Below are 26669 nucleotides of genomic sequence, written 5' to 3'. Positions count from 1 at the left end.
AGGGAGGTCTCACTGGGAGCTCCTGACCTGGAATGCCTCCACAGAAAGGCCTGTGACCTCTTGGCCTTTATTTCCTGGCCTTCTGAAAGGTCAGACTTGGAAGCTTACTAGGGGGCTGAGCAGTGTAGTCTGTTAGGGTCACTTTTGTCAGAGAGTGATCAGCCATGTTCCCCACATTTCCACTCTAGGATGAGAAGACCAAATCATGGGGACCCCCAGCAGGAGACAGCTAGAACTCTCTATCTGCCCACCCTGGGTAACCACCCACCGCAGCAATGCTTGTGGGGGGACAAGGCAGAGATATTTTACACCATGACTTGGATTGATCTCCTTGTTCACGCACTTCAGGTGGCTCATGGGGGATACACCATGGGCCTTCCTCTTACCATCTGGTCAGCCAGCCACAGAAGCAACAGCAACCATTTATTGAGCACTTACCGTGTGCCAAGCAAGATGCTCAGCTCTGCATTTATTATCACAACAGCCCTGGAAGTTACTATTTTAATTCCCATTTTAGAGTTGAGAAAACGAAATCTTGGAGACATTACTAAACTTGTCCAAGTTCATACATCTAATTGTGGTGGAGCTAGGATGCAAATCCAGGCTACAAAACTTGGGTTCTTAACCACTACACTAGACCTGCTTCTTCCAACCATTCACCCAGTTATCCGGTTACCCATCTGCAGAAGATAGGATCCACACTTAAATTAGGATAGTTAAAAATGAGCTTTATATGGGATCATTTAAAACAAGATGAGGAGGCAGGTGGTGTGCAAGGAAACCACACAGGATCCTTCCAGTGCCCTAGAATCAGAAACAGCAGAACCAGTGTCTCCCAGAACCTGAAGGGCTGAAGTGGAGGAAGGAGGCAGAGAGGGCTGCCCAGCAGGAGCCGAGCCTATCATCAAGGGAAGTGGCCAGGCTGAGGCACCACAGAGAGAGCACGCCCAGGAATAAGTGCCATGGCTTTCCTCTTCCCTCCTCCCTCCCTGGCTGCCTCTCTCCCAACTCCTGCTTGGCTCCCCTATGGGTTCACCCAACCAGAAGCCAAAGGGCACTGGAGCCTGTCAGTGCTGCCCCTTCTGGTCAACTTCTGGACACAGGGTAGGGTTGAGGGGAAGGAGAGCAGGTCTGAAGGGCACAGAGGAGGTGTCCTATGCACCATCCGTCTACCCGTTGGCATAGTTGCTGTGTCAAGCTCTGCTATGGGTATGGGGATATTATTTCAGGCAAGACACACGTGGTTTGTTCATTCATTCGCCAAATACTCTTGAAGCCCCCTCTATGAGAAGCTCTGCACTGGGTGATGGGGACTGGGAGGAATACAACTTACCATACTTTTGAATTTTACATGAATTATTGGCTATTCTGAGATGTGCCCTGGAGAGCTGCTTTCTTGCTTAGAAAGTGTGTGTATGGTGGGGGGTGGGGGTGTCAGATGAGACAGAAATCTTCCAACCAGCAGAAAATCTATTTGCTGAATTTCCTGATCTGACCAATTAGTCTTAAGATTATATTTGGCTTTTAGGGGATGGAAGCTGTAGTCCTGGGGATGCACGACTACAGTGACTTGGTCTCATTAACATCCTGATGAAGAAACAAGGCCCCATGGAGCAAGTCACAGTCCTGCACTCCAAGAGCTGCTAAGATACAAGAGGGGGTGGCTGGTGAGAGCCCATTTATCAAAGGTCTGGCCCTTGCAGGAGCTATGCCTCCCTCTGGGCCCTGCCTCCCCAACTGCATGGAGGTGCCGGAACCGCCCCCTGCTCTGAGGTTCAGTGAGTCTTGGAGGAGACCTCAGCTGGGTCTCCTGTCCTTTACCCTGTGCCATCCCCAGAGCCAGAGCCATGCCCTGCATGAACGCCTCTGTGCTTCTGATTTCCTTGAGACCTTCAGGCCGCTTCCTCGCTTCCCTGCACTCAATTACAACCCACTCCCCTTGGCCCTGATTTAATTACTGCAGCGGGTGCCCATCTGAGCTCATTACCACCTGGCTGCTCAGACTGCTGTGAGGTTAATGGTGCTGCCAGCGCTGATCTGAGGGGTCCATGCAGGGTGGGGGCAGCTAAGAGCCTACCTGGATATGTGAGGGGTCTGCCTCTACAATCCCCCCATCCCCAGGACACCAGGAGCCCTTGATGCTCACACAGTGATGTGCTCTCAGCCCTCGGGCCTGGCAGGGATGGGTTCGATCTGCCTCCTCCGTCTCCAGCCATTTTTGTTGGCTTAGTTGGTCGGTAGACTTTCAAAGTAATTTCTTGCAAGGCTTTTTCTATCTGTATATTTGTATTTCAGTTTTTGTGATCTGCGTGGGCTTCTAAAGTTCAAAGCCCAGGCCCCTCCTGCCTAGATCTAAGAGTGGGTCTGAGCAGATGGAAATATGTGCCTTCAACAGATGCCATCAAGGAGATGCTGGTGACTGAGCTGCCAGTGGGAATGAGGGCAGCAGGGGCTGCCGTTATGGGTCATGTGCCCTGCACCTCTGTACCTCTGTCTGCTTCCAGAACTTAGACGCCCTCCAGGTAAAAGGGCTGGGAAAGCCCCTAAATTGTCTGCAAAAGCCCTGAGCTGACCAGAGTCTATCCAGCAGCAGCAGAAGGAAGCTAAGCATTAAGGTCACAATTCTGTGCCCAGAGCGTGGCTTTGTGATATCATCCAGCCCTCTCTCCTCCCAGGCTGGGTGGCCATCTCGGTGGTTAGCTCCTGCCATTCTGCTGCAATGGAAGCAAAGCCCCCTCCTGCTGGAAGTGTCACTTCATTTTGGGAGTGGGGCTGAGAACAGAGGATAGAGTGGGTGGCCAACATGAGGACTCCAAAACTCTAAGCAATGGTTAGACGATCACAGGCTTTGGAGCTGGTCTCTGCAGCCTCCAGGCTGAGGTTATCTCAGACTTCTTTGAGTCTCAGTTTTCCTATCTGTAAAATGGGGATCACGACACACCCTACTTTCGTTATCAAGTTGCCATGAGAATGAAGTGAGCTGTGGCATGGGAAGCATTGGCTCAGGGCCTGGCTCTCTACTCATCGCAACTACCTTCTTCTTGGGGTGAGGGCTCCTTGGTATAAGGTTACCATGCCCCAGGAGAGTGAAGGTCAGACTGTCCCTGAAGAGGAGAGGACTTAGATGCTGGGTTTCTGTTCTCGCGAGGTAAACTGGGCTAACTGGGCTGCGCAAAATAACCACACAACAGACACAAGTACTTTTTTCTTTGGGGTCGCTGTGACGGCTCCTCTGACCTTAAGGGTCCGCAGGAAGAGAGAGCAGAGCACATGCTGACCCCTTTTATTGAGGAGAAGCTATTCAAATGAGGCAAGGGGTCAGGTTTCAGGGGGTTGAGTCTATCTTCATGATGTCCACTGTCAGCTGGTTGACTGACACCGGGATAGGCCACACCCAAGGGCACAGTAAGAGAAGGGGACACACACAAGGCGCTTCCATGGAAGATTCTATCCTAAACAGGGCAAGGGGTTATATTACAAAGGAACGGGTGAGTGTAGCCCCACCCATGGGGCTGTAGCAAGACACACCCATGCACGAAACACCAACCCTCGAACCCAAGAAGGGTGGGGAAAGCTCTGCCACATTTCTGCGACTGAGCGCCTCAGCACCCAGCCGGGGAGTGTGACTCAGTCACGTGCAAGGTTGGTCTCCCACACTTGGACACTGACCAAAGCTGTTTTGCATTAGAAACTATGCATGGGGAGTTCTTTGTTCTCATTCTTGTCCACGAAGCAATTCCCATTTCCATGCCCTCTGATACCTTTTAAATCCAGATCGACCATGGACGAGGTGAGAGAGTGGCTGGCCCTTTAACCTTGAATCCACCTTTGGTTGAATCTGCAGATGCAGAATCCGTGGCTATGAGGGGAGTGTGACAGTGTACATATGGCAGCATTTCAGGCGTAGTGGCTCCTTAGAGAGCACTTTTCTTATGAGGGTCGCTACTCAGATGTCTACATGTGCCCTGTCGGTCACCTAGAATTCAGATGGGCAGTGGGCACCCAATCAGGAAGAGTGCCCTGTAAGGAATTAAATTATATTTTCTTTAATGAGAGAAAAAATGGGCAGAAAATGATCTTGGAGTCCCTGAGTGTGACCTTCCTTACAATGTTGCTTAAGAAAGGTCCCCACTGCATAGGAGAGCAATGGTCCCTGAGGAAGGGGACAGTGGGCCAGGGTTCTCTAGAAGGCAGGCAAGCCCTGGAAGCTAGCTGCCTCCTGGGTTGCCTGGGAACGAAGCTAAGAAAGGGGACAGCTAACTGCTCCTGCACCGGGGCTCTGGCTGCTGGGGTGCGAGGGGCTGAAAGGGCGAAGCCCGATGTGGAGGCTTCCTGTTCTTCTCAACTCCTGAGAAACACAACCACCCTTTGAAAGGCCTGGGAGAAAGCATGGCGAAAAGCCATCCCCGGGTGGGGACAGCCGTGTGGTCAGAGAAAAGGGGTATTAATTAGAGTGTAATTAGAGTGTTTTGAGGGTTGAAAAGAAGAGCTGCCTGATCCCTGAGCTAATCGAGAGGAGAAAAAGGGACAGGAATCTTATCGGCGAGATGATGACAGTGCCAATCTTGCCCCATAGGATGACCCAACCCATGGCTACAGGCCAAGCAGGCCGAGCTGCATCCTTATCTGAGTTCAGCTTGCAGTTGGTGGGACAACTCCTAGAGGACCATGGTGGCCTGGCAGAGGGCCCTGCCCTGTGTCAGTTTGTGGGATCAAGTTTCCATTCAGGGCTATCGTGCAACATGGAGGGGTGGTGGTGGCAGGGGCTGCTGGGACATGGGCTGGCTTACGGCTGGGGAAGGTAGACTAAACCCCGCCTCTACTTTGTGAGGGACAATTCAGGGGGTCTCTTTCAAACATTGCAGAAAAAATCTGAGCAAATTTTAACTTAGAAGAAACATCTCCTAAAGGAGATCTCCTAAAGGAGATGTTTGCTGTATTTGACCACATGCCAATTAGGAACTTTTTTTGAATAAGAGACAGAGGAAGGTTAAGACTCAAATGACAAATAAAGAGAAATATTTGCTACATATATAAGAGGGGATCAATGTCTAGAAAATAGAAAGAACTTTAAAAATTAAAAAAAGATAAACCAATAAAAACTGGGCTAAGGGTTTGATTAGGAAATTCACAATAGAAATAAAAAGGATTTAAGGTTGCAAAGATGCCCTCCTTGCTGGTCCTCAGGGAAATAAAAGTCTAAAAAATGAATTGAGGCTGGGTACTCGATAAAAGTTTGTTCAACTCATAGTTCTGGAGGTTTAAGGGTATGGTGCCAGCATGAGCTCCGCTACCTCATGGTCAACTGCACAACAAGGGAGTTTGTGCAGGAGGAAGTAATCACAGTGCCAGACAGGAAGTCAAAGAAAGGGGAGGGGCCCGGGCTTGCTCCTTTTTTAATCAACTCTCTCACAACCCTCTCATGAGAACTAACTCAGGAATCCCAGAAGAACTATTATAATTCCTTCCAAATGCAGAACTCAAAGATCTAAAGAACTCCCACCAGGCCCCACCTCTTAAAGGTCCACACCATCTCCTAATATCATCACACTAGGGACCAAGCCCCCTGGGGGATAAACCACATCCAAACCATTGTAATATTCAAGTTGATAAGAGTTGATGGCCTGGTGAGTTGCTGTAGCCCCCTGACAGATCCTATCAGAATTTAAAATACACTTTGTATATAACCCAGCAATTGACCTCATGGTATCCACCCCAAAGAAACACCTTCAAATGAGCATGAAGAGGAAAGCACAAAGATGTTTATGGCAGCATTGTTTATAATACTGAAACATGGGGGGAGATCTATAAGGATGGGGATGGTTAAAAACCCTGGTATGTCATTCATGTTATGGAATCCTTTGCAGCACAGAGCCACGCAGCCCTATAAACTTGCACTTATACTGTGGCCTGAGAGAGGGAGGCAAGAGCATTTGCTTAGCTGGGATGTCTTGTGTTCCAAGTGACCTACAGGCTGAATTGAGAGGCTGTGGGGAGGCCCCTGGGCAGTGGTTAGATGAAGAAGAGGGTAGAGACTGTGGTTCTGCAGGTTCCCAGAGCCCAGGTGTAATCTGGTCAGGTGGAATCACCACTGGAGGCAAGGCCTGGGATAAAAGAAGACCCCAGTTTGCTAGCTGGAGACCCCATCTGAGGAGCCCAACAATCAGGCAGGTAGAGGATTAACCTAGAGAGTCAGGTGGCCTCCTGATTTTGCCTCTTCAGGGCAATCATCTTCCTGCCTGGTTGCTCACATTAAGCCCCCCACCCCCCGCCAATACCCCCATTCACACTCCTGACATTTTCCAACACCTCCACATGGTGTGTGAAAGATACCTGAGGGATGAAGCATTTTCATACAAGGCAGACTGAATATCACCTGGATTGTTTAAATGATCAGATCAGACTGAACTTCAAGCCAAATAGGATGACATTATGTACTTTTTTTCCTGTTGACCAAGGGAGGGAGGAGTTTAGGAGGAAAGTCAGATTTATAACAAACAAAGTTTATTATAGCCTCCTTGTGCACTGGAGAGCACAGGGAGCTGAGTTTTGTGGCCCCAATGCGAAGCACTTGGTTTTTCAGTTTCCTCTGCCTGGAATGATATCTCCTCCCCTCTCTTCCTGGTTGGTTCCAGCTCATCTTTCAATTTGGCCCTGGTATCCCCTTCAGGCCCTGTCGGTGAGTCCCCTGAGCTTTCCTTTACCACTGTGGCATCTCTTGTGATGCCTCCGCATCAGACTGTGTGTGGAGACCACCTCATGTCTCTCTATGTCCCCCCAGTCTCTAGTACAGTACTAGGTACATGGAGGTGCTGTTAATGATTGAACAGGTGACTGTGTAGGTGAATGAATGAGGGAGGTGTTTTGATGGGATCTTGGGCACACCTTTCCCCTCCCTAGGCCTTTGTTTTTTATCTTTAAAGAGGCGGAGCTGGGGGAGCTGTCCTTCTCTGGGAACTCCACCCAGCCTGGTCCTTGTCCTACTGAGGCTGGCTGCCGCACTTTCCCCCTGTGGAGAAGCTCCCGACCGGAGAAACCAGTCTGCTGCAGCCTCCCTGCTCTGCGCACTCAGCCTCTGTCAAATCCTGCTGCTTCCTCTGGTAGACGTGGCTCCTGTCTGGCTTCCTCCCCACACCCTCATTCTCGAGGGACCCTGACAGCTTCCACATGGGTGCGGTCACTACTCTTTCCCGAGTCCAGCAGGCAGGCAGCCCAGCGCCAGCAGAGAAGCTGCCCAGGGCCTCTCCCTGCCCCTGGTGGAGATCCCTTTCCCCCTCTCAGATCCCCCTGTCGTCCTCCTGCCCTCTACTTTCCTTTCTCTTCTCTCTCGGTCTCTGTGCCTCTGGCTTGGTCCTCTTTTTTCTCTCTCTTCTACTGGCTGTCTGTTTCCTTCTCTGTCCCACTCTCCTCCTCTTTACTTTTCTGTGTCCTTCTCTCCTCTTTCTTCTCTCCAGACTAGTAGTAGCAGCCCCTCCCACTCCACAGGCCTTCCCTCCCCAGCCTGGCTGAGGGCCGCTCTGTTTCTCTGAAGCCCTTTCCTGGCCCTAACTCGAGCCTGAATCCCCTCTCCTGCCCACCCCACCCCACCCCATCCCTGTTGGCGGGTGCTCCAGCCTGGTGGGTGTGCTGGGACCGAAACATCAAGCATTGCCATGCTGAGGGGGAGGAAAAAAATGGCAGTGACCCCTGGTCGAGGCCATCTGGGCCTTTTCTGGCATGGAGACGCCCCACCCCCACCCTGCATGAGTAGCCTGGCCCCTTCCTGTCGCTGATTGCTACAGTTCCTTGGCCAGGGAGCAGCCCCCAGAACAACGTTGCACTCCTGGCTCTCCGAGGGGCCTATCTCCCTCAGCTTCCTTCCTCCTGCGTAGCCTGCTGGGGGCTGAGCTACTAGATCTCCAGGTTGCTCAGCTGGGGAATGAGACCCCAGATGGGCAGGGTGTAATGTCAAGGCAGAGAAAGTGAGAGTGGAAAGTGATACCCAAGGCAGGAATCAAACAAGTGAGATTGAGCCCTAGTGGATCCTGCTTTGCCTTGGGTGGGGGGGAGGGGAATGGCCTTAGGCAAACTACTCAAAGTACTTCCTTCTCTGAGTCTCAGCTTTCTTTCCTATAGATCAGGACCTGGGATTCCCTTTCAGTGCACAATTATGAGAATTAAATGTTAAGACATGGATACCTCCCCCTCCTCCTCCCCTCTCCCCCCTGCACTGAAGCCTCAGGGTAAGTGTTACTTGAGATGAAATTTGAATGCCTGACAAGAAATAAGCCAGGAGCGTTCAAATCTCATCTGTGTCTTCTGTGGATGGCAGGGGAGGATGCTCAGAGATACTGGGCACACAGCAGACTGAGCAAAGGGACCTGGAGATTACTTTTGCAGTAATGGACCTTTATTTTATTTACATGTGATGCTAAGAATCGAACACAGTGCCTCACACATGCTAGGCAATCGCTCTGCCCCTGAGCCACAACCCCAGTGCCGCTTTTGCAGGTTCTTGAGCAAGTGGCCAGGGTGGCTGCTGAGGAGCCAGAGATTTGAGCTCAGGTGTACAATGCACTTGGGCACCTTCTCTCCCTTGGCTGAGCATGGGTTAAAGTGACATGTCAGACAGACCAGCCCTTCCCTGATTCTGACTGCCCTGGAACACATTCCACATGCTACTGCATCTGTGCCTGGGCTCCTGCTGTCCTTGGCACAGATACAGGTGCAGTCACCCTTCTCTGCCTGTTCATATCCTGCCTATGCCCAGCTTGACTGGAATCCTGAGGTCTTGCTGGGTCAAAGACTCATTTATCGACTTGACTTTGGTTAATGAGCCTCAGTTTACTTGCTTGCAAATGATGCTGTTTATATCTACCTCTGGGTCTTAATGAACACTTGGTGGGAAACTCCTATGAAAGCATGATTCTGTACATAAATTCTCTCCTTTTCTTGACACCTTTTCTCTCCAATTTAAAAAAAAAAAAATGTGTCTTGCTTTCCTCGTTATGTTAGTTGGCATTATTCCCCATAGAATGGGCAGTCCTTGAGGACTGGTTATTTCCATCGCTGGTAACTAGCACAAGACCTAGCCCATCACACTCGCAGAGGGAAGTGGGCCTAGCCATGAGCTTCACAAGATAAATAGTCACATTCTCTGGGCCTCACCATGTGCCTGGCAGTGTGGGGAGAATTCTCTGCATCTGTCAATCACTCAACAAATACTTAGTGTGCATCTCTCATGTGTCAGGTTCTGCCTACTGTGCTTAGGTGACATCAGTGAACAAAAGACATAAATCCTGTCCTTGTGGAGCATGACTTCTAATAGAATGAGCAGATGACAAATAGCAAGCAGCGTGAATGTTGGAAAGTGACAAGTGCTATGGATAAAAATAGAGTAGTTCAGGGGGCAGCACTGGGGAGGGGGTGGGTGACAAGTTAAATCGGGTAGCCAGTGTCGACTCTTTAGAAGAGGACATTCGAGCCAGGGCTCAAAGGGTGTAAGGGAATTCTCCAGAGAGAGTTCTTTGGGGAAAATGTTCTCGGCCAAGGAGCAGCCAGGGCAAAGGCCCTGCCATGGAGCCTTGTTGGGTGGAGCAGGGAACAAGAGAGTCAGGGGAAGAGGTCAGGGTGGTTGTTACTGGGCAGATTCACCAGGGCCTCATAGGCCATCAGAACTTTGGCTTTTTCCCTGAATGACTTTGGAGCCACTGGAGATTTTGAGTAAAGAAGCCACATGGTCTGTTTTTAAAGGACACTCCCCATGGCTGTTTTAGGGGCTCCCACCCCAGCTCTACCTCTTCATAGCTGTATCACTGGGCAAGTTATTTCACTACTCAGCTTCACTTCTCTCTTGAAAGAGTAGATTAATAATGTGTCTAACAGATCCTTGGCAGAAATTCCTGTCTGCTCCTGGGCCTAAGAATAGCAGTCCTTCTGAGCAGTTGGTCTGTTTCACTCATGAAAACTGGCTGTGTTTTGCTGCTTCCTGGCTGCTGGGAGCCCGGAGCCGAGCGAGTGCTGCCCACAGGGAACACAGCCGTCCCTGGGCTGCTTCAACTTGGTTCCCGTGCTCGGTTATTTCGCGCCTATTTTAAAAATTTACCTTAAATGTTATCTCCTTAAATAGCAAATTTTCCCTCAGTTACAAAAGTAATACTTATGAATATAAGATATTTTAGGGGATGTATATGAAAAGGATCATAAATAAAAATATATGTGATTCAAATAAAACCACTTTTAATCTTTTTTTTTTTTTTTTTAGTGTTTCTTTTCAATCATGGGTGTGTGCCATATGTGGCTAGAAGATAACTGGGCTATAAACATTTGTTTCGTGTCATGGTGGGACACAGGCAGAAAAGAAGGCACTTATTTGGCTCGAGGCATGAGAGGAAGCAACCCATTTGGAAGATTTAAGAACTGACAAGATTTTAGCCCAGAAGAAGAATATCCTGATGAAGAGAAGAGACAGAATTAGAGGGAAGGTGAGGAACTGTGGGTGCTAATAAGGGGCCCCATCACTCACCTCCCCCAGCTCTGTCCAGGAAGAAGGTGTATGGGGACCAGCCACAAGAGGGCAGAGGGATACTGTGGGGCTCCAAGATCAGGACAGACCCGTTCCTTCCCACTCTGCAGAGCCTGGGTGCAGGGCACTTAAGCTCCTTGTTCCTGCTGAGGTCCTAGCTGGAAGAGCAGGGGTATCTGAGAGAAGCCTAGGCTGATGGGCTGGAGGGAGCCTCCCAGAATGCCTCATAGCCCTGGAGAGGCTTGGGGACAGCACAGGGGTCCTGGGCCCTTGGGAGTGTGGGAAGTAACGGAGAGACTTGAAAAGCTCCCATGCTGGACCCAGGCAGGACCATAGTGTACCTGATGTGCAGCTGTATCAGTTTCTGGAGGCTGCTGTAACAAATCACCACAAACTGGGTGGCTTCAAACAATAGAGTTGTGTTCTCTCACCTTTCTGGAGGCCAGCAGTGGGAAATCTGTCATGGGCTGAAATCAAAGTGTTGGCAGGGCCACAGCACCTCTGGAAGGTCTGCAACAGAATCTTTTCCTTTTCTTTTCCAGCTTCTGGTGGCTTTTGGTCTTCTTAGCACCTTTCTCTGTTCCATCTGTAAATCACCTTCTCGTCTGTCTGAACTTCCTCTGTTTCTTACAAGGGCACATGGAATTGTACTTTGGACTCACCCAGATAATCCATAATAAGCTGCTCCTTGCAAAATCCTTGTCTTAATCACATCTTTTGCCATATAAAGTGATCCCCATCTCTTGCCATAATAGGTAATAGTCTTAGATTCTGGGGATTAGGAAATGAATATGTTTTGGGGGAGGGGTCATCCCCCCCCATGTATACCACAAGAATCTTGCTGTAACCAAGCTCCCTACCTGGAACTGAAGGGCCCATGATTGGGAACAAAGCTTGACCAGACAATGACCAGTGAGGACTGGCAGCCAGGACTCAGACAAAGTAATGGAATGTCTGTCTCAGGGGCTCCACCATGAACAGGTGACACTTGACCTACCTGTAGGAACAGAGAAAAGGAGGTGAGGGTAGGGAATTTAGAAATATGACTGAGATTAAGTTTCTACCTCACAGAATGGGGGTTCATTACAGAAATAAAAATTAGAAAAAAAGAAAGAAAAAAGAAAATTAGAAAAATGAAATTACTGTTTTTTTGCATATCTAAATGATCTGCAATTGGAATCTACTACATATACCTATGTACATACTCAAAATGAATTCTCTTCTATAAATACTATTTTATAGACTATTTTTTCATAATAAGATGCTCTATACATCTTTCCATGTCATTAAATATTCTTCTACATCATTATTTTTATAACTGCCTTTGATATTCCATTAATCAAATATACAATCCTGAATACACATAATCTTGTATTATCACAAAATCTCATGGGTCACCTTAAGTCCTTTTTCCCTCTTTTTTGATGTAATGGGAAATCAATATATTTGTCTTAATCACATCTTTTGCCATATAAAGTGATCCCCATCTTGGGCCATGATAGGTAATAGTCTCAGATTCTGGGGATTAGGAAATGAATATGTTTTGGGGGGAGGGTCATTTTCCCCCCTGTATACCACAAGAGTCTTGCAGTAACCGAGCTCCCTGCCTGGAACTGAAGGTTCTCTTACAAGGTTGTTATGAGGATTAACTATAATTTTGAATATGTAAAATTTGAAATTGAAAATTTATAAATTCAGTTCAAATTGAATTTTAATATTTTGATTTGAAACTTGAAATTCATGAAAATCTGAAGTCATACTTGACCACATTTAGTTCTCTATCGTCTCTCGTTACAGTAAAGATATTGCCAACTTGGGAAACCTGACGCAACCCTGCTTCCTTGAGCACGCCACCTCCCACATCTGCTCATTGTCAGGTCCTGCCCATTCACTTTTGTCTCTGGGACTGACCAGTTCTATCCTCTCAGTCCCTCTCCTGGTTGAGGCCTTCAGCACCTCTCTGGGCTATTGCTTCAGCCTCCTCCATGGTTGTCTTCCTTTGGGTTTCCCCAAAGCAGATCCAGAGACAGGGGCTTGGCTCATGTAGTTCATTTGGGGGGTGGTGATCCTAGAAGAAAATCAGCTGTGGCTCTGCACTTACTGGGGAGAGAAAGCAATAAAGTGCATGCAGAAAGTGAGCCCAGAGTCACTGGGGATGGAGAGGCCCCTGTAGGTGAGCAGGCTCTGGGAAAGACTTTTCTCTTCAGGGGCAGAGAGGCTTGAAACGGGAAGCTGTCAGCAGTAACCAGCTACTCCCTGCAGCCGGGTGGACTTTGGATCTGTAGAGCAGGATGTCATAGCATCTGTGACCCCAGTCTCCTGCCTCAGTCCTCTGCTCTCTAGCCTGTTTCCTAGACACAGTGACTCAGCAATGCTGTTGTGGACATGAGGGAGCAGGCAGAGGGACAGTGGGACAGACTGGCTCCCACAGTGGAGCTCATTGAGGGTCCATGTCTTGGTTAATAGGCTGCCTCATGTCTGAGAGCACCCTCCAGCTTAGTGGGACTGGACTGGACTGGGGTGGAACAGGCCAAAATCACATGAGCATATCTCAGGACATTGAATTTTACTTGATTCAGTCTAAGTTGGAAAGCCAGAGAGATAGAAGGCCCAGGGAGACCACCTGAGAGTGCACATTGGCCTGGGCAGTCTACCCGCAGATCACTGAGGGTTTACCCTGTGCCTCTTGAGGTATGGAAGCTTCAGAGGTGTACTAAAGCCAGCATGGATGCCAATTAATACCTTCACATTTGTCTGCAGATCTTAGCAGGGAAAAAAAGCCCTTATTGGAATAGTGCCATTATTGGAAAATAAGTGAATAAATGGGACTATCGTGGGTATCACAAGATCCACTGAGAGCAGCTGACTGGAGGGTGGTGACTCCCCTCGTCCCCGTGACGGCTCACTCACAGGACTCTCAAAGAAGCCAAGGGACTCCATCCCCAGGGTGGCTGGTAACAGGCTTGTGTGACCTTCAGCCAGAGCAGGCCCTTCTTGTTCCTTCAGAGGAACAGGCTTCATTATGTGCTCAGCAGCCATTTCCTGGTTCTTGCTTTGTGTGAGGCCCCTTGCTGGGACCTGGGACACAAAGATGGCTTTGGCATGATTTCTGCTGTCTGAGGGTCTTGGCAAATGAGCAGGAGGTTTGGGTAGGCACAAGGGTGGCGGGGAGGGCCTTCCTTATGGAGCACCTGTAGCACATATCAGAACCCTGACAGGTGTAAGGTGGTAAAAAAGATCTCCACAGGAACCTGGGGGCTGGGGAGGCTGAGACCTAGAGAGGCACAGTGACACGCCAGACTCACATAGCTCGTCAAAGGCAGAGCAGGGCTCAACTCTCAAGGCCCAACATATTCCCACTCACTGGGCATGTCTGGAGGACAGGACCAGGCAGCTGGTGGGGACAGGACTCCCCACTCTGAGGGTACCCATGTGGGTTTGTTCCAGGCCTCCCCTCCCTCCCTGTCTCCTCAGCATGAGTGGATGTTGGATATGTCTTTCATTTCTGTATTCTAGGCCTCTCCCCACCTCTCAGGTCTGCTCCCAGGTAGGGCCAGAGCAAGGCTCCAGGCCATGTGGACCTGAGGGAGGGACTTAGGAGACAGCTGGAGGAGCCAAACTCAAGCAAACTTTAGCATATCTGATGTGGTAAAGCCAGGGTCTGAGCCGGAGAGCAGCCTTGTGGCATCTGCATGGTACAAGTGGAATGGGGACAGCCCAAGGCCAGAAGCAGGGCATGAGGCTGAAGGGTATGGCATTTTATGACCTAGCTTTGGATGTCACACAGCTTCATACTGTCTGTCCCCTGTTGCTCAAGGTAGCCACAAATACCTGCCTAGGCTCAAGGGCAAAGGATAGAAACTGTCTCCTGATGGGAAGTGGCAAGGCTCTAGCAGGGCCTGTGGGGTAAGAGCTATTGTCACAGCTGTCTATGGAAAATATAACTCATCACACCCACTTTACACTTGTATTTTCACTTTCTGGTGGCATCTTTTAAAATTTTTATGGCACTGGAGATTGAACCCAGGAGCGCTCTAACCACTGAACAACATACCCTTTTTATTTTATTTTGAGATGGGGTCTTGCTAAGTCTCTGAGACTGGCCTTGAACTTGCCATCCGCCTGCCTCAGCCTCTGGAGTAGCTGGGATTACAAGTATTTGCCACCACACCCTGCTTCTCTTAGGACATCTTTTTAAAAAAATTATTATTTTTTTTAATATTTATTTTTTAGTTTTAGGTGGACACAATATCTTTATTTTATTTTTATGTGGTGCTGAGGATCGAACCCAGTGCCTCATGCATGCTAGGCAAGCGCTCCACCACTGAGCTACAACCCCAGCACTTAGGGCATCTTTTGATACACCGAAATTCTAAATGCTATCATAGTCAAATAGATTGCACTTTCCTCTGGTATTTGCATTTTTAAATGTCTTGTTGAAGTTCTTCCATAGCTTAGGTTCATAAAAGAATGTTCCCATATTTTCTCCTAAAATTAACAAAAGCAGTTGGCTATCCCATGTGAAGGCCTTAGTCCATGTGGCACTTATCTATGTGTTTGGTGTCAGGTGCAGATCACATTTCTTTCTTTCTTTCTTTTTTTTTTTCATAAGGAGCAACCAGAAGGGTCAGCACTGTTCAGCAAGCAGTTCTTTGCTCTTCAGTAACGCAGCTGCCTTTTACGACATTCTGATACATGATTTGGGGAGCCTCTATTCGGTTCCTTTGCTCTGATAATACCTTTCTCAACCACCATGCTTTCTTAATTTCTGTGGTTTATAATTCATCTCACTAGCTCATGGGGCAGGCCTCCTCATCTTATTTTTCTTTTTGGGGGACTATCTCAGTTTTTTTGCTCATTGATTAAAAAGAAAAAAGTCTCTGTAGAATTGGCTTGCAAAATTCCCCAAGAGATATTCTGGAATTTGACTGGAAGAATAAGGAATCTATAGATCATTATGTGACACTGGTAAGTAATCATTTTTTATTCATGTATCTAAAATATTTTCCCATTTTAAAGATATTCTTAATGTTTTTTCAATAAAGTTCAAAATTTTTCTCATTTGTAATAAAGCTTGCCCATCTGTTTATTAAATTTGTTTTAAGGTATGTTTAAATTTGTTGCCATTATAAACTTACTGAGACAGGTTCTCAGTAAGTTGCTGAAGCTGGCCTCCAACTTGAAATCCTCCTGTGTCAGCCTCCCAAGTTGCTGACACTACAGGTGTGTGCTGCCACATTTAGCAAGAGTGAGATTTTTTTTTTTTTTAATCTGGAAGAAGACAAGTATTCCTGCTCTAAGGAATTATGGTGAATTCTGTTTTTGGGGAAGGCACTAAGCAATTCATCTTTTTAAAAATTGTGTTTGTGTGAGTGTGTGTGTGTGTGTGTGTGTGTGTGTGTGTTGAGATAGTCTTGCTAACTTTCCCAGTTGGCCTCAAATTTGGATCTTACCACTATCTGAGGTTGCAGTCATGTGTCACTGCACGGCCTTTTTATGTATTTATTTTATATTCATGTATACCTCTATACTTCATTTTAATTACTCCTTTGTAGATGATGCATTTTATGTAGATAATAATGTCATTTGCAGACTATGAAGTTTGTTTTTTCCTTTTTCATCTTTATGCTTTTTCCTTCTCTTATTTTACTGTGCTGATGGAGGGGGGAGTGTGTGTGTGTGTGGTGTGTGTGGTGTGTGTGTGTGTGTGTGTGTGTTCGTGTGCGTGTGGGGTTGGTGTGGGGGTGGGTGTCCAGAACAGAATTCACCAGAATTCCTTAGAGCAGGAATCCTTGTCTTCTTCCAGATTAAAAAAAAAAAAAATCTCACTCTTGCTAAATGTGGCAGCACACACCTATAGTGTCAGCAACTTGGGAGGCTGACGCAGGAGGATTTCAAGTTGGAGGCCAGCTTCAGCAACTTACTGAGAACCTGTCTCAAAATTAAGCCAGGTGCAGTGGTGCACACCTGTAATCCCAGTGTCTCCAGAGCCTGAGTGACGCAGGAGGATCATGAGTTCAAAGCCAGCCTCAGCAACAGTGAGGCACTAAGCAACTCATCGAGACCCTATCTCTAAATAAAATACAAAATTGGGCTGGAGATGTATCTTGGTGGTTAAGTTCACCAGGATTCAATCCCTGGTACCAAAATAAATAAATACATACATAAATAAAATAAAATAAATACAATTTAAAAAGGACTAAAGAATGTAGCTCCATGGTATAGCACTTGCCTAACATGTGAGGCCTGAGTTCAATCCCCAGCACCACAAAAACCAAAAGCAAACCAAAAACATGTCACTATCAAATGTGAGTCTTGCTTGTGGGTTTCTTTTCTTCCTTCCTTCCTTCCTTCCTTCCTTCCTTCCTTCCTTCCTTCCTTCCTTCCTTCCTTTCTGAAGTCAAGGAAGTTTTTGTCTCTTCCAAATTTGTTTAGAGTTTTATTTTATTTTATTTTTAATCACTAATCGACGTGGAACTTTCTTGATTCTTCCCCCCTCCATCTATGAGATGAAATACATCTTTTCTTCTATAGTCTGCTATTGTTGATTATAACAATAAAATTATATAATAAAACTATAGCCTACCTATCGTTAGGATTAGGTTAGGCAGTGAATGACAAAAGACCCAAAATAGTGGCTTTCATACCAGAGGATGTCGGTCTTTCTCACACACGTCTGGAGCAGGCAGTTAGGGGCAGTTTGGCCCTGGTACTCCAGCAAATGTACCATGCCCCAGGGCCCTCCCCTCATAGGCTGCCACTCTCCAGTGAGATGACCTCTTTATCCAAGGTGGCACTCTGGCCATTGCAGCCACATACTGCATAGGGAGCGGCCAGAAGGGTGAGGCAGAGACAAAGGGCTGGCCAACTGAGGGCTCTCAGAAAAGGCTCCTGAAGCTGGTGGCCTGGACACAGCCCATCTTTTACTGCAGCTTTTTATATACATGTTTGTAGGTTCCATCAACTTACAATTTTCCTTTACCACACTGCCCTTGATTTTGATATGGCAGATGTGTGCAAATTGGGGGTTAATCATTCCTTGAAGGTCTGGCATTGCTTATATGAAAAATCTTTATCTTGGGAGTTTTATTGTGGGCAGATCGAAAAACATGTTTTAACAATTTCAAATTTACAGAAAGCTGAAGTAGAATACATACAATTTGTCCTGAACAAATACTCAAATGTTTCCTACAAACAAGGGCATTTTCTTATGTAACCACAATGGGACCATCAACCTCAGGAAATGGACATGGATACAGGACTGCCATCTACTCCTTGGGACCCATGCAGGTATCTAAAATTGTCCCACGCGTGTCCTTTAGAGCCAAAGGATCTGGTTCCAAGTCTCACATTACCAAGTCTCAGTCTCTTTCAGAGCAAGGCGGAGCCAGGGCTTTCCTGATCTTGAAGATTACAGGCCAGTTCTCTGCAGCACACCCTGCAATTTTGGTTTGAGTGATGTCTCCTCATCACTAGATTCAGGTCTTGAGTCTTCAGCAGGAACGTCCCAGGGGCTGCTGTATTATGGTTTCATCTTGTCCCATCACCGGTAATGTATGCTGTGATCCCTTGGAGAGAGTTTGCCAGGCTTCTCCACAGGAAAATCACTGCAGAAATCCCTTTTCCATTTATACTAAATAATTATATTGTGGGAGGAATTCTGAGACTATATAAATATCCTGCTCACCATCAAATTCTCCCTTCCTTCCTTTCCTCCCTAACAGTTTGGACTCGTGGTTTCTTATTTTATTTAAGGAGTTATAATCTGTTACTATCATTACTTATTTTGGTGCAGAGAGTAATGCAGATTTGCCCATGGATGCTCCTGCAAAGTACCTGCTGGGTCTTTCTGACCTGTCCCCATCATTCTTTAGGCACTTATTTACTTTCAGGTACTACAGGCTGTTCCAGATTCATCTTGTGTTTTCCCTGGAGTGGCCTGGAATCAGGCAGCACTGGCTCCTTTTAGAAGCCAAGATTTAAGTGCTCATTGCTTTGGGGTGTTGCTCCCAGGCACTCTCAGCAGAGAAGGCTGCAGAGTGTATCTCTCTGAGTTCACATCACCACCTCTGATTCCAAACCAACATCACGGGTTAGTTCTGTTTCTCTCTCTGGCCATATTTGTAATTCTCCTTGCTAACAGTGGAAACATGGCTCCCGTTACTTTAATATACTTATTTGATTATTTACAACTACTCTCTCATCACAACCACAGCTCCGTGTGTGTAGACACCCTCCTCACACTGCACGGGCTCTGGCAGCCCATGCTGGACCCCACCTTCCTCGTGGCCCAGGGGAAGTAGTAGATAAAGGCTGATGTTGATTGAACTGCCCCACTCAATGCTCAGAAATTCAAGTGTTAACCTATAAAAATGCCTTTTAATTTTGAATTGTTACCGGAAAGGAAAACATTTGCTTGCATAACTGGGAAAAGCTCTTAAGAAATATTGTCAAGTAAATGAAAATGCAATTGAAAATCCTTATTGAACAGGTACATACAGCAGCACACACCTGCGATCCTAGTGATTCAGGAGGCTAAGGCAGGAGGATTGCAAGTTCAAGGCCAGCCTGGGTGACTTAGCAAGACTATGTTTTAAAATAAAATAAAAAGAGCTGGGTTGTTCCTCGGTGGTAGAATGCACCTGGGTTCAATTCCCAATACTGGAAAACAAAACAAAACACACAAGAAATCCTTATTGAGAGGCTGGAGTTGTAGCTCAGTGGTAGAACACTTGCCTAGTACGTGTGAGGCACTGGGTTTGATCCTCAGCACCACAAATAAATAAATAAATAAATAAATAAATAAATAAATAAATAAATAAATAAATAAATGTATTTAAAAGTAAAAAAGAAAAAGAAGAAACCCTCATTGAAATCTTGGAACCTTGTGAACAACACAGCCTGAGACTCCTGGTTTGAGGCCCTTTTCCTGAACCCTGTGGTCTGCTTCTATACCTTTGTAAGTCATGCTTACAAAGGGTGGTTGGATGTGCCTGCTAACTGCATTATTGTCACACACACACTCACTGTCACAATACCATTCTGCTGCATGGTCTCAGGTTGAGAAATTGGGTGGCTTCTCGTGTCTGTGGTTCATGGATGTTGATGTCCATGGCTGACATTTCCTAGGCTGGCCAGGGTGCCCACCTCCAGGGGCCATCCATCTGACATCCTGTGTCTGATCTGAGGTCTGAGGAACTGCATCCTGCTGGACAGGAAGGTGTGGAAGTGGAAAGCTCTGTCAGTCCCACCCCACACCCCAGCCATGTGCCCCTTCTGTCCTTCTGTGTCTCTGCTGATAGCCATCACGCGGATCAGGTAGGGGGCCCTGGAGACGGTTAGCCACCGGCAGAGCCACCATCTGGGGAGAGGCTGGCTGGATGTTGACCTCTCTGGGTGTTCAGGTCTCCTGCCACAGCCAGGGGACCTTGTCTCTCCCTCCTGTCTCTCCTCCTGCTTCTCTCCCTTTGGACCTTTCTATCCATTATCAACCTTTCCTCCAGGTGTCTTTTTCCTTTCACTATCTCTGTCACTTGTTTTCTCAGCCTGATTCTGCTACTGATTCATTGGGCCTTGGTTTTCTCATCTGGAAAATGGGGAGAGGGTTGGATCCTCAGGCCCTCCTGGCTCTTCCCTCTCCAACCGCCTGTCCCTTGTAACATGTCCTCTCATCTGCTCCTTGTCTATCTTGCATTCTTTCCTCTCTGCCTCTGATTGCTCTTGGAATCTCTCTCCTTCCCCTTCTTCTATGACTTTACTTCCCTCCTGCAGCATCCACTTCCTGTCTTAATTTTTCCTTCTCTGAATCTAGTTCTCTTTCTCCCCCTCTCTCCTTCTGTTTCTCTTGCTTGTGACTCTAGAGTCTCTGTCTCGTGTCTCTCTCTGCCTTCCTCCCTTTTCCCCGTCTATGACAACTTGTTCTGAACTGTTTCCCTGTGTCACTGACCCCCCTCCACTCTGCTGTCTCAGTCTTTCCTAATACCAATGTTTCTGGGTTTCCACCCACTTCCCTCTCCCTATTTAGAGTCCTCCTTCCTGGTCATGCCCTGGCAGAGGACTGGGAGCTGGGCTCTGGTGCCACGAGATCCCCACAGAGCCAGCTCCTCCCTGTGATGGGAACACCAGCTGTGAGGCTGGCCCTTGGAAGCATGTGGGGCCCAGCTGGCTGCCTCTGCCTCAAAGAAGGCTCGGAAAGTCACATGTGGCACTCAGAAGGTAGAAATCCTGCCACAGCCCAAACCCAGAGTAGGCTTCGGCTTCACGACCAAGCCCACCCCGTGTGTGTGGGCCCATGTCTCTGCACACACAGCTGGGCACCAGCTCTGGTGGTCAGCTCCCCTCAGGGATTGCTGCTGGCGTTCAGATTCACTGAAAGATGGCTTCCTTTCCTTGGAGCCTACTCCAGCCTTGATCGCAAGCTCCCAGCCCTGGGCTGGCTCTTGGAATGTCTCCATGTGGAGATGATCAACACTCACAGGGAGAGAGTTCTGGCCCATGCACAGGTGAGGAGTTGCTTTAAACCCCATCAAGCCTGCAGATTCTGTGCCTTGCACTCTCCCCCCTCACTCCATCCCATGCTTTCTAGAATTCAGACCTAGCAGACATTCCCTGGCATCCACGGGTTCCAGGTGATCCTGTCACTGTACACAAACCCACAGCCTCCCCAGGAGGTGGGCACAGTTCTCCATTTCATAGGTGATATTTAGGTTCCTGAGGTCACAGGCCAGACAGAGGCACAGCCCAGCACAAGTCCAATCTGCCCATATTGTTCTCTGCCCACTGTGACAACTCAAGGTTGAAGAATTGGCAGTGGGGGCGCCAGGGGGCAGGGAGAAGCTGTGTTGGCCTGCAGAAGCAGACCGTTGGCAGCTGGTCCTGGAAAAGGCACAACAGAAATAAAGTACGTCAGACTGCTGTTCCAGTAGGGACCAGGCGGAGTTCAAGGCCCGGCGTTTTCAGGGTGGGGCAGTGTGGCAGGCCTGACTCTGTAGGGTAAGAGTTGGAGGCACAGGCAAATCACAGGTAGCACAGCCCGGAGGAAGTGAGAAAGTCCCAAAGCATGGTCCAAGAGGAAGCTGTGACAGGCCTCCCTTCTTGGAGGTGGCTGGATGGTGGTTTAATAGCACAGACAAGGATTTGCCTCCTCCCTGGCTCACAGCCCAGGGCCTCTGGAGCACTGCATCAGGAAAGGCTCCTCAGGTCTCCAAACCCTGGTGTCCGCTCTGTGCCATCACTCTTGCTCCAAGTCCATGGTAAATTCTTCAAACACTGTGCCAGGCCTCCCCTCGGGGGTCACTGGGGCCATGGAGAGTACTGGATAGCACTTCAGGCTGCAAACTGCCCCCTGAGCCTCCAGGACATTGGCAAGGGCCCATCTGACAAATGTGGCTCCTTTCTCATCACCGCTGCTCAGGGTTTCTGGATTCCCTCATCTACTCCTCGCAGTTCGCCATTGACTCTGCGCAGTTGTTGCTTCTGTCTGTCTCCAGTTCCGATGTTCATATGGGGATGGAGATGAAGTCGCAGAGGGGGTTTCATCCACTTGCACATGCATGAGGGTGGAGGGGCTGGAATTCACCAGACCAGGGATCCCTTCCAAAGCCTGTGGTTCTCATCTCCTGATGTGCCCCATCCTTTCCCATCTTCCAAATCTCTGCCTTCCCTACCAAATTACAGCAGCACCCTGTCTCACTGGCATGAAAAATGGAGCAGGCACAGAGTAGAAGATCAGAGAATATGGAACCCACAGATGTGCAAAGGTGTGCATGTGACTAGTGAGCAGGATGCCCCCGAGGAACTTCATCAAGGATGGACGGGAAGATTCTATTGAAGCCCAGGACTAGGAGCCTGGATGTGAGCTGCTGGCAGAAGAGGCAGACCCTCCTGGTGGCAGAGGTGTTGGCTGGCTCAGTGGGGCTGTCGCAATACAAACGTCTCAGGCTATAGGCTCAGCAGGAGAGGGTTTAGGCCAGGGCAGGTGTGGTCCTGTTCAACTCTACACTGGCCTGCAGCACCTGGACATGTTCTGGACACTGACTGATGTGAGAAAAAAAGGCTCACTGCAGGTACCTTCCCATGCGGGCCTCGGCCAGGCTGCAGACCTGCGCTCAGCATCATGGGTACCAGCTCACCCCCGAAGCCTGACTGCTATTCTGTGTTCTGGGCTGGACACTCCTCTGGCTCGGCACAGCCAGTTGCTTTGTGGCATCTTAAAGTTTTGTTGTTGTTGTTGTTGATTTTGTTTTTTGAAGTTGTGTCTAATTGGGCTTTGCTTTCCTGCAGGGTGCCCCCTGCCAATGAGGGCCCTTCGAGGTCCCTCTGAAGCAATTGGACCCAAGCCTTGTCCCTGTGAGAAATCCTGGCAGGGGTCAGGAGTGACAGTTATGCATAAAATCACCACCAAAGGGAATACGTGGCCTTTTACTGTCCTGTTAAGTGAGCAAATTCACACCCTGGGGAGGTGCAAGTTAAGTTCACATAAAATCTTCATTTCCCACATTACCAACTTGCACCTGGAGCTCCTCTGGGGCAGGGTGCATTTGGTGTCTGCCCAGGTGGCAGGATGGTCTCCCGTGTCTGCAGCATCTTCCCCAGCCTAAGAACAGCTCCCCAGACTGTCTTCCATCCCCAGGAACTAACTACTTTCACTCAAATAGAATTTTCTTCATTCTCACAGAAACTTCATTTGGATCCTCAGAGACTGATGCCTTTTCTTCTTACCTCGTGCTTTCTGGGGGACATCTCTGAGCCCCAAAGGCCTCACCTGTAAGTGTCATGGACCTCCAGCAGACCAAGCACTGTCCTTGTGAGAACACAGAAGAAGGCATGCTTATCTCCCTGGGCCCTGGGCAGAGAGTGTGCTCTCTGAGACCCCCGGTACAGGCAGCAGGCGTGGCTGTCTCTGAGCCTGCTTTTGATGACTTGCTCCTACACTCAGCAGACTCTGACTTGGCCTTCAGTGCCTTGAGACTTTCACCTGCCAGAGCTGTCAATAAACTACAGGAGAAGCCCAGGTGTTCCCTCTTGTAGGTGGTTCAACGCCAAGAGACGCTAGCTGAGGCCAGTTACTTGAAGATTTGGTGCCCCCTGCTGGATACAGACTAAAATGCTAAGAGGAGACAACACTTTTTCAAAAGGGCATTTATTTCATCCATCAGCATCCTTCCATTAACCTTTCCACCGCCCCATTAAGCTACCATCCACACACCCACCCATCAATCCAACCAACCAACCATTTACCCATCTAGCCATTCACAAGCCTATCCATCCTATTCATCCAAACACACACACACACACACACACACACACACATACACATACACATACACACTCACACACACACGTGCCAGTCTCACTCATGTCCTTTAGGCATCACCCACTTTCATAGGGTCTCCCATTGCAACAGTCCCCAGCTCCTCTTCTGCACCAGGCCCTGCATAGGCTTCAGTGATAGAAAAAGAAGAAGGAAGGCCTTCATCTGTGTCTCTTTCTTATTTGCAGATCATCCTTATATGCATTATATCTTCTGTCCCTGTAGTGTCCTTAAAGAGCCTAAAGATCCCAATTTGACTGATGAAGAAACTGAAACCTGAGAGACCAAGTGGTATGGCAGAAATAGTCTGGGGACAGAGAGATCAGTTTCAAATCAAGGCTCTGTTGCTTACTAATTCTGCCACCCTGGGCAAGTTTCTTAAGTTCTCCAAACCTTGATTCCTTATCTGTGAAGTTAGCTACTTTGACATATATTTATTGTGTATAACTTAGATGCCAGACTTGGCTTTGGGGCACAGCAATGAATAAGGAGGGAGGGGCCCCTGCTCTTGTGAACCTTACTGGGCTATTATGGTAAAATTTATATGAGATGGGAACATCCTGCATTGTCATAGAAATGCCACTTACGTCATGTCTTTGTTACTACCTCTGTAAAGAACACAATCAGGTTAAGAGATGCTTTTGTGGGAAAAGAAAAGTTTAGGTAATGTTTTCAAAAAGCAGTACAGATAGGGGTCGGGAGCACAGACTTTGGAACCAGGCTGCCTGGTCTGAATCCCAGCTCTGCCACCTGAGAAGCCTGTGACCTTCAGCTGGTAATAACCTCCTTGCATTTTGGTTTTCTCATCAGCAGAATGGGGATAACAATTCAGCATGTGCTTTATCACATATCTAGCCAAGCACATATGGGGGCCCAGTCATGAACAAGATGGGGAAGGCCATTCCTATCTCAGGAGGGCAGAGGGGCCACTGTGTGCCAAGCACCCAGTACAGCCTGAGACTCCCATGACTGTGTGCAAAGGCTCTTGTGGTGAAATTCACTAGTACTTTCTGTTGCTGCTCCTTGGCTCCCTGGGGCTGATGAGAGTAGCAACCAGGGTGCAGAAGTCCCAGTCAATTAACAGGTCAGAAGTGTCAATAGCCGAGCAGCCCCACGAGAGGGACTGGTAAGTGGCTAAGCATGGAGGTGTGTGAGCAGGGTGGACATACAAACAGGCAGTGCTGCCCAGTTGGAGAGTTGGCACAGAGGCCACTTAAAGCTCCTTCCTCAATCAAGAGGCTCCATTTTTCTGGGGGGACAGATGGAGTTGCTGTTAATACCCATGGGGAAGCCCCCAAAATGGAGAGAAAATAGCCAGGGTGGTACTGCCTCTTGGGGACACTCACCAGAGCGTCTGCCTGACACCTGAGGCCCTCTGCTATGGCTCAGTTTCTTCCAGGATCTAGGGAGACTGGTGGACAACCTGAGCACCCTTCCCAGGGACTGCCTCCTAGTCCTAGGCACACCCCCCGACGCCAGGTGGATGTATATGACACCGAGACAAACCTTCCCAGCCTCCCCCCAAATTGCAGATTCATGAACAAAGTAAATGATCCTTGTGTTAAGGCTTGAAGTTTGGGATGGATAACTAGACAGCTAGAGCATGCCCTGTACTCTGCTTAGCTCTCCAAGAATTCAAGGAGATAATGTGTTTCTAGAATATATGAATTATGTCACCTTGTGAAGTTACTTACCTGCCCTCAGTCTCTGTTTCTCATCTCTAAAATGGTGACAGGAATCGTAACATCTGGAAAAATGCACACAGAGTCACAGCAGTCTGGGTAAATACCCCTGATACCTGCCCCTTGTCTTCAGGGTGAAATCTAAACTGCCAAGCCTGGTATTTAAGGCCCTTTTCCATTTGGTCCCTGAAAATTCCTCCAGCCTCATCCCCTGCCACGTCCCCAGACTCAGGAATCTTGGCATCGTCCATGCTCCCAGGCCTCCAGACACCTGCTTCTGCTGGTCCCTGTCACCCATGCGCTGTCTGCTCCTATCTGCCTGGTGAACTGCTGTGGACGCTCGAGGTATAGTCATTGACTGCTCCTCTTGAAGTCTTCCTTGACTCCACCTAGGCTCTGGGTACACCTGGTAGTTTCTTCTCTCAGAGCGGCCATTGCCTAGGACTTTCTCTGTGGAGACAGACACCAGACAACAACCCCTCTGGCTTGGGAGCCACATCTGACATGGAGAATGGGACACTCAGGGAGAGCTGAGTAAAGGGCCCATTTGGTCAGTTGAGGCCTGGTGAGATCAGGGCCCAAAGGCCTTGGAGACTTGGTGAACAGCAGGGGGAAATGTTGGGTGGGAGACCCGGCCAGGGTTATCGTCCCTGGGTGGACCACTGTGGCTCTGGAGGTCTCTGAATATCCAATGGAGGCGATGCCAAACCACAGAAATGGACAGACCCAGAAATGGGATGCCTTTCAGATTAGCCCTGCAGATTTGGGCCCAGAGTCTGAGGCCAGGCCTGCCTATCAGCTGTGAGTGTCCACACGGACCTTCTAGGCAAGTAGCTGCCATATCTATGCACCTTGGATGCTCTGGTCTCTTCATGTTTGCTTTATGTCACTCCTTTCTTCTTAGATGTCCTCCTTCCAGCTGCTCCTAGGAAAGACACCCCCCCCCCCTTCTTCAAGGCCTGGATGGACTAAATGCCACCCCTCCCCTGACTGCCACAGGGAAAGGTTATGCTGAGGTCTCCCATCAGCCCATCCATACCCACTCTTCACCTCACCTGCCTTTCCAGGTCCCAGGAGGCTGACCTGTGTGGACAATATCCATGGGGTCTCGAACCCTGAATTTTTGCTGGGTTTGGTCAATAAGAAGCTCTAGCAGCTGACCAGAGGGCTG

At 48.5% G+C, this 26669-nt stretch overlaps 1 long non-coding RNA gene across 1 annotated transcript; it reads left to right on the top strand.

The window, feature by feature from the left end:
• The first annotated feature begins 10253 nt into the window (after positions 1–10253).
• On the top strand, positions 10254–18014 carry LOC139707127 (uncharacterized). Its single transcript, XR_011708672.1, has 3 exons — positions 10254–10463; positions 17640–17794; positions 17870–18014. It is a non-coding gene; the product is annotated as an uncharacterized lncRNA (long non-coding RNA).
• Positions 18015–26669: the final 8655 nt, after the last annotated feature.

Source organism: Marmota flaviventris, chromosome 9 (genome assembly GCF_047511675.1).
Source record: "Marmota flaviventris isolate mMarFla1 chromosome 9, mMarFla1.hap1, whole genome shotgun sequence".
Taxonomy (NCBI): Eukaryota; Metazoa; Chordata; class Mammalia; order Rodentia; family Sciuridae; genus Marmota; species Marmota flaviventris.
This window is presented reverse-complemented; position numbering and strand designations above follow the sequence as displayed.